This window comes from Octodon degus, unplaced genomic scaffold, assembly GCF_000260255.1.
Source record: "Octodon degus isolate 3935 unplaced genomic scaffold, OctDeg1.0 scaffold00024, whole genome shotgun sequence".
Taxonomy (NCBI): domain Eukaryota; kingdom Metazoa; phylum Chordata; class Mammalia; order Rodentia; family Octodontidae; genus Octodon; species Octodon degus.
In genome coordinates this window covers 16,662,667-16,672,235 of record NW_004524600.1, presented here as the reverse complement: position 1 = coordinate 16,672,235, position 9,569 = coordinate 16,662,667, and the positions used below count along the sequence as shown (strand labels likewise).

General features: G+C 36.0%; 1 non-coding gene across 1 annotated transcript; it reads right to left on the bottom strand.

Moving 5' to 3' along the window:
- Positions 1–3,244: 3,244 nt before the first annotated feature.
- On the bottom strand, positions 3,245–3,411 carry LOC111815996. Its single transcript, XR_002820554.1, has one exon. It is a non-coding gene; the product is annotated as a U1 spliceosomal RNA (small nuclear RNA).
- Positions 3,412–9,569: the final 6,158 nt, after the last annotated feature.

The following is a 9,569-nucleotide window of genomic DNA, read 5'->3' as shown; positions in this document are numbered from 1 at the left end:
TCCCAGGACCAACATGGTATGTGGTACTGGGGATCAAAGTCAGGTCCTTGTGCTTTCCAAGCAGGTGCTTAGACTACCAAACTATCTTCCAAACTCTAGTTTGCTTTTTGATTTACTTGTATACTGGGTTTCTCATACAGTAGAAACCATGTGATATTTAAGGTTATGTGTCTTATTCATTTCATATAATACTATGGTCTCAAGGTGGATCCATATGCTTAAAATGATTCACATATATCCTTCTTTATGGCAGAATACCAATCTGTGAATACCACATTTTCTTTATCCAGTCATTTTTGGACATATAGGCTGCTTCTACAACTCAGCTCTTATGAGCCGCACCTCCATAAACATGGATATGCATGTATCTCTGTAATATGGTGTTTTTAAATCTTTTGGGAAGATATCTCAAAAAGAAATAGCTGAGTCAAATAGAATTACTCTGTTTAATTTTTGAAGAATCTTTATACTGATTTCCATAGTGGTTGTATTAGTTTAAATTCCCACCAACAATGTTGGAGAGTTTCTGTTTCCATGTAGTCTTGTCAGTATTTTCTATTAGATATCTTGAATATAGCTATTCTTTTTGAGTAAAGTGAATCTCATTGTTCTTTTAATTTGTATTTCCCTAATCACCAGAAATATTTTATTATCACCTAAAGAGAATAAAAAATAGTTTTAAAAAGCATAAACCATACAGAACTTCATCAAACAAAACAATAGGAATTTGACAGTGGTTGCTGTATTGAGTAATGTTGTCTTCCAATTAGTTGTTCAGATTACCAGATATAAGCATGCAAAATTCATTTAAAAAGTTATAAGAAAGTTAAGAGGACAAGAAAAAAATAAGCATTAACTGCTTCTCTGTGTAGACAAGCAAAAATGAGCAGTAGAATTATCCAAGGCATCCTACAAACATGGAGAAATACATCTCTTTCCAATTCCTATCTTTTCCCTCATGCATACACCAGAGATCTTGAATGGTTGTTTTTCATGTACTTACTATCAATTTGTCATTCTGAAAGGTGTCTATTCATTTGCATTGCCAATTTTAAGACTAGGTCTTTTATTTTGGGTGGTGCCTATTTTTTGAGTTCTTTATATATTTGTGATATTAGTCTTCTTTCCAATGTATATCTGGAAAAAATTTTCACTCCGTAGTGTTTTCCTTCATTATGTTGATTGCATATTTTGCTGTGCCTAAGTTTTTTTTTTTAATTTGGCAGAACTGGGAATTGAACTCAGGCTCTTGCACTTGCCAGGCAAGTACTTATTCTACTGAGCTATCACCCTAGCCCCCTGGTTTTTAAATTTTATATGGTCCTTGATGTTATTTCTTATGCAGCTGGTGTTCTCTTCAGAAGGTCCCAGCTGATATCTATGTCTCTAAGAGTTTAACTGTTTTATCTTGCAATGGATGAAGTGGTTCTGTTTCAATATTTAGGTAATTGATCCATTTTGATTTTAGCATGTGGTTAAAGATATGGCTCTAGATTTGATTTTTGGCAGCCCCATTTCCTGACCCCATTTATTAAAGAGGCTCTCTTTCCTCCAGTGTATGCTTTAGGCCCCTTTGTCAGAGACCAAATAGTTCCTAGAGCGGTTTCTCAATTCTTTGTCTGTTTCATTGATCTGTATGCCTGTTTGTGTGCCAGTAATATTCTGTCTTTATAACTGTAGCTTTGTAGTGTAACTTGAGTCCAGGATTGTGATGCCTCCGGATTCGCTCCTGTTGCCTAGAGTTGCTTTTATGATTATTAGTCTATTCAAGTTCTGTATTAATTTTGGGATAATTTTCTGTAATTCTGGGAAGAATGCTCTTGAGGTTTTTAATGCAATTGTATTAAATCCATATACTAGTTTTGATAATATGTTTATTTTGAAATGTCTGATGATTCTTTATCAGATATGAGGCATTGTGAGTTTTACCTTAATGGCTGCTAGATGATTTTGCATTCCCATAAATATTTTTGAAATTTTGCCTCATTAATGGTAAAGTTTTTGGTAGTAATTTTTTCCTTTTGAGGATTTCTTTTCAACTTTAATAGGTGGACCAAAATAGCCTCAATATTGGGCTAACTTTATTCCACCACAAGGCAATGCCATTTGCATTATCTTATCAATAGCCTGTGAATTTTTTTCCATAAATTTATTGAGAAACAAATAGCAATGAGACAGTTTCAAACCAAATTAGTAGGACAGTTTCAATAATTAACACATTGTATACATTCTTCCTAGTGGTTAATTGCTGTACAAGATGCAGACATGATATCCTATTTACAAACACCATTAGAACAAATGCATCTATTCATTAAGAGAATGTAACTGTATATCAATCCTAGCCATTTGAATACACAGATACAAAATGGACATTCATCTGCATCCCCTTTTTGTTGTTAAGTTCCATTATTTGAATATTATAGGTGTGTAAACTCAGCAAAATATTCTAAAAGAGTCCAGTAGCCCATAATAGCATTGGGTCTTCTGTTTAACAGGCAATGTCAGAAATTGTTGATCTGAGTCCCCCACAGCTCAACATAACAACATGGCTTTACTTCCTATATTTCATCTTCATACTTTTCTACTGGATGGTTAAGACCAAGGTAAAGCAGGACCTATGCAACAAGAGTTGTAGCTTTTGGGTCTGATAAGGTCAGTGAAATGCCCTCAGGATTTATCCTGAGATCCTGTACCTCAGATTGTAGATCCTTTGTCAGTGTCAGCCATGTGGATGAGTCACGGCCATTGCTTGGCCAATGTGCTCTCTGTGAAAGCCTGAGAGAATGTTTTCTCTCCATGTGACTCTCCTTATAGCCTGTGAATTTTAAGGTTTTTATCAGTATAATTAAAATAAAACATTCCCACCTCTGTGTGAACTTCAGATTGTTTTCTTTAATCCTGTAGTTTTTTTCTTTAGTTTCAATCCATTTCCTTACAATACTCAGCTACAGATTAGGCTAGGATGCTTTTAGAATTTTGGGTGTTCTGTTTTTATGCAGAATTTGTCTTCTCCATGATCTTCCCTGAAATCTTTACTGTCCTGAGCCTTTCCAGATTTTCAGTTCAGTATTATTAATTATTAGAGATTTCTTGCATTCATTAAGCTCCTTTTTCCTGTACTTTATATCCTGGAAACACTCTCCCAAATAGAAGATGATGTGTTCATATGGTTTGTTTATTTTTCCACAGGAACTCTAATGTGAACTAACTCATATCTCATATGTAAAAATTATTATTTTTTTTTCAGGGGAGACTATTAATGTAGTCCCCCACTACCACAAATTATGCAGTCAAGTTTTCCACATTTGGAGAAATCACAGGGGTCAGCATATCTGGAGTACAATGGATAAGCCTCGCCCTGGGAAAACCACCTTTGTGATTGTGGTATCTCTCCCACCAGTACGTAAGTATCGTATGTAAAAATTATTGTTTCAAATGTTTTTCAGTGTTTTCCTTTTACAGTTTTCAGTCAGGAAAGTAAGTCTGGTTTCTACTGCTCCATCTTACCTGAAAGAGGACTCCCTTTAGTTTTATTCACTACTACTCTTGGCCCTAAGGTCACTTATTTTTTTTGGGTTTTGTCTTGGCCTAAACAAGCTAAGGTCAGTGTATTAATTGGTATATATAGAAAGAAAGCACTAATGGGTTATATCTATCTATTTATCTATCTATCATCTATCTATCTATCTATCTAATCTATGTCTCTATCTATCTTTCTATCTATATCTATATGTCTATATATCTACATATCTATATCTATATCTATATCTATATCTATATCTATATCTATATCTATATCTATATCTATATATATAGAAAGAGAGAGAGAGAGAGAGAGAGAGAGAGATAGGAGGTTCTGAAATGGAAATTGCTTTACATAACTATGCACACTAGTCCCATAATATGTCACTTGATGGTGGAAAATGACAGGGTGGTAGGATTGCCCAGCCTCAAAGTAAGGGCTTAGGGACTTCAATGAAGGCTGAGCCAAGTTTTGGACCCCAAGGCTGGAGAATTTGGAGCTCTCATGTTCAAAGGCAGGAGGCAATAGATGTCCCAGCTTCCAGTACACAGTTTACTTTTTCTCTGCATCTCTGTTGTCTGGGTGCAGTCAGTGAGTTGGGTGATGTCTACCCAGCTAGGTGAGCATGCATCTCTCTTACTCAGTCCACTGACATCATTGCCAATCTTGTCCAGATACATCATCCCAGAGAAATGCAGAAGTTGACCATCACAGTCAGTGACATTTAAGTTCGGTTTGGTCCTATTTCCCTTGAGTGCTTTTCTCTAGTTACAGATATATTTAACTCTATCATTGTTAATATCATTAGACAGTTCAGTCATATAATTCTAGCCTACATTATCCACTGAATAGCTATTGAGTAGTGACAGTATGGCTACTCCAATTTGAGGTGTGATGTAAGTATAAAATAAAAAACTAGACAATACAAAACGTGTACAATTTTTTGTCATAAGTTACAAAATATGTAATACAACACATATAATAATGCCTGCTAACTTATTACATTTTGCAATGAAATTTTACATTTCTTTAAGCCTTTTCTTCGCTATGTTAAATGAATGTACTAGTGAGATAAAAATACCTGGGTGGCTCGTGCTATTCTTCTATTGGAGAGTAATTTCCAGAATATTTTCAAAATAATTTGGAAATGTCTGTCCTTAATTCTGACTGTCACTATATTATTTGCATTTGGAGAGAAAAGGATGTGCGAAAAAAGAGAGAGAAAGCAATGAATTGTCATTGTAGTTTTCTGGAAATGGTAACTTTTGCAAAAAGTTGTCACTTTTCCTTGGGCTACCCTTGACTTCTGTGTCATCTCTTAGCACATGATTTTTATGTAGGTCCACAATTGTGTGTGTGTGTGTGTGTGTGTGTGTGTGTGTGTGTGTATTCAGGACAATGGACCTTAAAGTATGGTCTCTGCTCCAACAGCATCAGGATTACCTATAAATTTGTAAGCCATAAAACATCTAGCAGATTAATGATGCAAAAATGCTGCACCTGGAGCTCAGCAATCAGTTTTGCAAAGCCTGTCTGTAATTCTGGTGTATATTTAACATGTTAAACATTGTCTTCAGGGTCTTCAACCTGCTTCTCTCCCTGAATTCTTTATTTCTGTTATTTTTTCTCTTTGCCATTAAGGTGCAAAACAGCAGTGCATCGTCGGTTCCTCCTTCCCTCTCAACCTCTTTCCCTCTCAAACTCCTCACATACAACGTCATTGGTTGACCAACACCTACCCGAGGGGCTTGGCCTGGACTGAAGATGCCCTCGCTTGGTGTTTCCAAATGTTTCTCTTTTCTTTTGCCCTCATTCTTGCTGCACTCTGGGTAAACTGAACTACTTTTGCTAAAATGCACTTCCCGAAGATCCATTTCCTACCTTTCTTCAAATTTCCATCTAAATTCTAAAAGTTTTCTTTATTCTTGAAAACCTATCTCAGTGCTCAAATATTACCTCTTATTCTTAAGCATATTTTGAAAATTTACTTCTAAGAGATTTATAGTATTTTCTAATACTAAATTCCTCCTTGACAAGTTGAACAAAATATCTACCTCTTTGAATCTTTTGGTATTTCTCCCTTTTATATTCTATCATTCTTTCATTTTAATATTAACACACTTGTTTTACCTCTCTAGTAAATGTTTCTTGAGGGGGGAATTTAAGTTTGTTCATCCTGCTATTTCTTAAGACATGAGGAAGACAAAACTAAAATTTCTCAAGATTTTTACACATTCTATTCTTGTGCTTCAAATATTCTTTCTCTACTATCTTCATATCTTGTTATTTTACTTTCTCAGCTTACTATTCAAATGCCATATCTCAGAGAAACTTATTTCCAGTATTACTCTATCACTGTTCTTCAGTTTTCCACCACATTTTCCTAGTAGACATATACACATATATATGCTTATTTCAAATTAGAAACGATTTAATGAATGGTGTATCTAATTCCTAGATTCAGTCACTGCATTGTTTTCAAAGCCTGGACAATTAGATCTACCTTTAAGAAGTTTTGGAGAGTGAATGAGGTGATAGAAACACATCACATAACTGGCTTCTGTCATAGTGTTACGCAGAGTAACTGAAAACTGTTAGCATTGTTATTTATTAAATGTATGTATTTTGACAGGTTTCTGTTTTTTTCTTCCTTTGAGATATTTGGTTGCTATGATTTTGGATAATTATTTTTATGAATAATAAATTAACCAATAAATAATTGCTGAACAGTTGACCCTTGTGTATCATATAACCCAGTGGTCCCTAGTGTTTTTGGCACCAGAAATCAGTTTTGTCGAAGGCTGTTTTTTCCATAGATCAGGGATGGTGGTGGTTTGGGGATGATTCGAGTATGTTACATTTTTTGCGTACTTTATTTGTTGTTACTGCATCAGATTCTCAGTCATGCAACCTAGGTCCCTGGCATAACCAGCTCACAGGAGAATGTGAGCTTCTGTGAGAATTTAATCTTGCAGCTGATACGACAGGAAGTGGAGGTCAGGTGCTAACAGTAGCCATAGAGACGAGCTGTAAATAGAGAAAAGCTGTTCCCAAACTGGGCCCTTTGTATCCTGTTGTGTGTCCTGGTTCCAAACAGGGCACATCCTGGTACTGGTCTATGGTACCAATCTGACAATAGGACCAATCTGGATTATAGTTTCTTTATTTGTAAGCAAGAGAATTAGAGTCTTGTATAACTTCTTGGGGCCATGTCTTTTTGCTGAACAACTTGCTAAAAGCTCGGTGGTGTGGTAGTCTGGGGACACAAGTCAGACTCTACAGACTTGTTCCCTTTGGTCCTCTATTCCTCCTTTCAATCATACAGTATCCTCCTAGAAAAATAGACATGTGCCTCTTGGATGTGCCCAAAATAACCTTTCCTTCCTTTCTATATAAAAACACACATACATAATTTTCCCCATTTTCTCTTGATTCTTTCTGCCTTTCTGGATTCCACCCCCAATATATTCTTATGATAAATCGACGAACTTTTTATAGATCACTGAAATCCTAGTTCATTTGGTGTGGATTGTGCTGCTCAGTGTTTCTAAGATGCCGTGTGACAATTGAAGTTCATCACAGCGTTCTAAATTAAGGATCTAAGTGTGTGAACAAAAGCAGTTGTTCTCAGAGCCGGTGGCCCTCCATCTCTTCTGCATCTAACTCTTTGCATGTCTTTTGAGTAAGCATGCTGTAATTTTAGTGACCTTTTCACCAGTTCCTACAGATTCTAAATTCCATCTGGATGACTAATGATACGTTCCCTTTTTTCTTCAGTCATCCTATGATTTCATCGCATAAATGGTAGCTTGTTTTCTTTTCTTGAATACCTGGGATGTTACCTTTCATTTGAAAAGTGCAAACATCAGTACAACGGGAGCTGAATTATAATGTATTTGATTTGTTTGAAGCTGGAAAAGTTGGGACATATTTCTGGAGAAAAGCAGCTTTGCTTCTTGGGAAATACATATTTTCAAAGACTACAAATCTTGTCATTATTTCAGAATGACACGGGGATCAGGAAAAATAACCCTAATTCCTTTATCAATTAGGCAAGTAAGAGAAAACTAGTGAAGGGGGCTCACCAAGCAGTTCTGATTCTCATTTGATGTTCCTGTGAGCTGTGAATTTGGCCATAGAAGATAATATCTACGTCACAGAAACCATTAATGCTATTGTTTGGACTGTGGTCATGTTGTTTTCTCAAATAATGACACAAAATCATAAGTATGGGTACATACAAAACAAATATGATATACACATACATGTACACATATAATATATGTTTATGATACATATGTGCATGCATATATATATATTTGATAATAAAGATTTTCTGAAATATTATTTTCCAGATAAAAGTCCATTGGATAATTTACTTTTATTTTGTTATTTCCGTTAAACCTATTTCAAATCCAACAATATTCGCAATGAGTTAGACAAGAGAACCCTAGCTTATATTTAGCCTTTAATAAACGTAGGAGATAATGATAGCAGATTTCTCCAGATACTTCAGGATTTTCTCTATGTCTCTACTTTTGTCTATATCTGTCTCTAAATAGATGGAAGAAATAGACATAGATGATATAGATGTAGACATAGATGCAAATGAATACGCAGGTGCAGATGGACATACAGATACAGATCCATGCTAGACTTCCTGAGGACCTTCTGGATTTATGTAGTTATCGTTTGAGGTTGGGCTCAGTCTTTCAGCAAGTATTTATTGAGAAGCAGTATGTGTCAGGCCCAATACAAGCCCTGTGCTCAAGTCCAGTGGGGGAGATACACAATAGTAGTGTACAATGAATATTACAAAGACAATGCTGGGCACAATGGGGGCATGAATCTAATATAACCTGAGAGACAAGAAGGTCCCCTTGAGGAAAGGCACTGGGGCTAAGTCTGAAGGACAAACAGCAACCAACCAGAGGATCAGAAAAGGAGACACAGCTGAAACATTCCTGGAAGTTCTATTGCTAGAGTATGAAGTGGAAGGATACTGTGTCAAGAAGAGAGGATGGAAACAGGGACAGCTCCAATCACAGTTCTATAAGGTATTTTAAACACTGAAATTCACTTATGAATCCATTTAAATATTTTTAAAGAAGGACATGATAAACTCTTGAGAACAGTAGGAAGAAACAGTTAAAGGGCACAAGTCTGGAAACACAGTGGTCAGTGGAGATCGGTCGGTATTGTGTGGATGAAAAATATTGTTGCCTAGACTGCTTTAGTGGAAGCAAAAATAGAAGGAGGTAGGTTGATTTGCATAATAGCTTGCAAGTAAAACTGAACTGGCAGTTGAGTAGATGGCAGTGAAGGAAGGAAGGAATTGGGAGCTGAGCTCCAAGTGCTTTGCTTTGCACAGATGAAACTTGAGTGGAGTGTTTCCTGATTTGGAACTTTCTAGAAATATCTGCTTCAGAGAATAATATAGTAGGTTCTGATTTAAAGATGCTAGGCTTAAAGCTTGCACGAGATGAAACTATGTGTTTAGTAGATAATTTGAAATAAGGCTATGAGCTCTTAAGGAAGAACTAGGCTGAGAAGAGTCCGGATTGTTGATAATGAATCCATGAGTGTGAGAGGACAGCCTTAGACAGCAGGTACACTAAGAAAGACATTGGGACAATGACAGAATTCTGGGATTAGGTAGGAGGTGACTGCAAATAATAATGAAATGTGAGGAGAGCTGGGAAGAAAACCAGGAGAAAGTTTATCCAAAAAATCAATGCATGATACAAATGTCAAGTTCTGCAGAAATGTCAATAAAGGTTGAGGTTTGAAGATGTCCACTTGATTAAATAATATTGGTAATGACTTGAGGGGAGCAGAAAACCAGGTTGAGGAGTGAATGCAGTGTGTGGAAATAAAAACAGTGAGTTCAGAAAGGTTTTCTTTTTTTTTTTTTTTTTTTTTTTTTTTTCTTTCTTTCTTTCTTTCTGTTTTTTTTTTGATGGAACCAGGGATTGAACTCAGGCCATTGCGCTTGCCAGGCAAGCACTTATTCTACTGAGCCATCTCCCCAGCCCAGGAAGTTTTC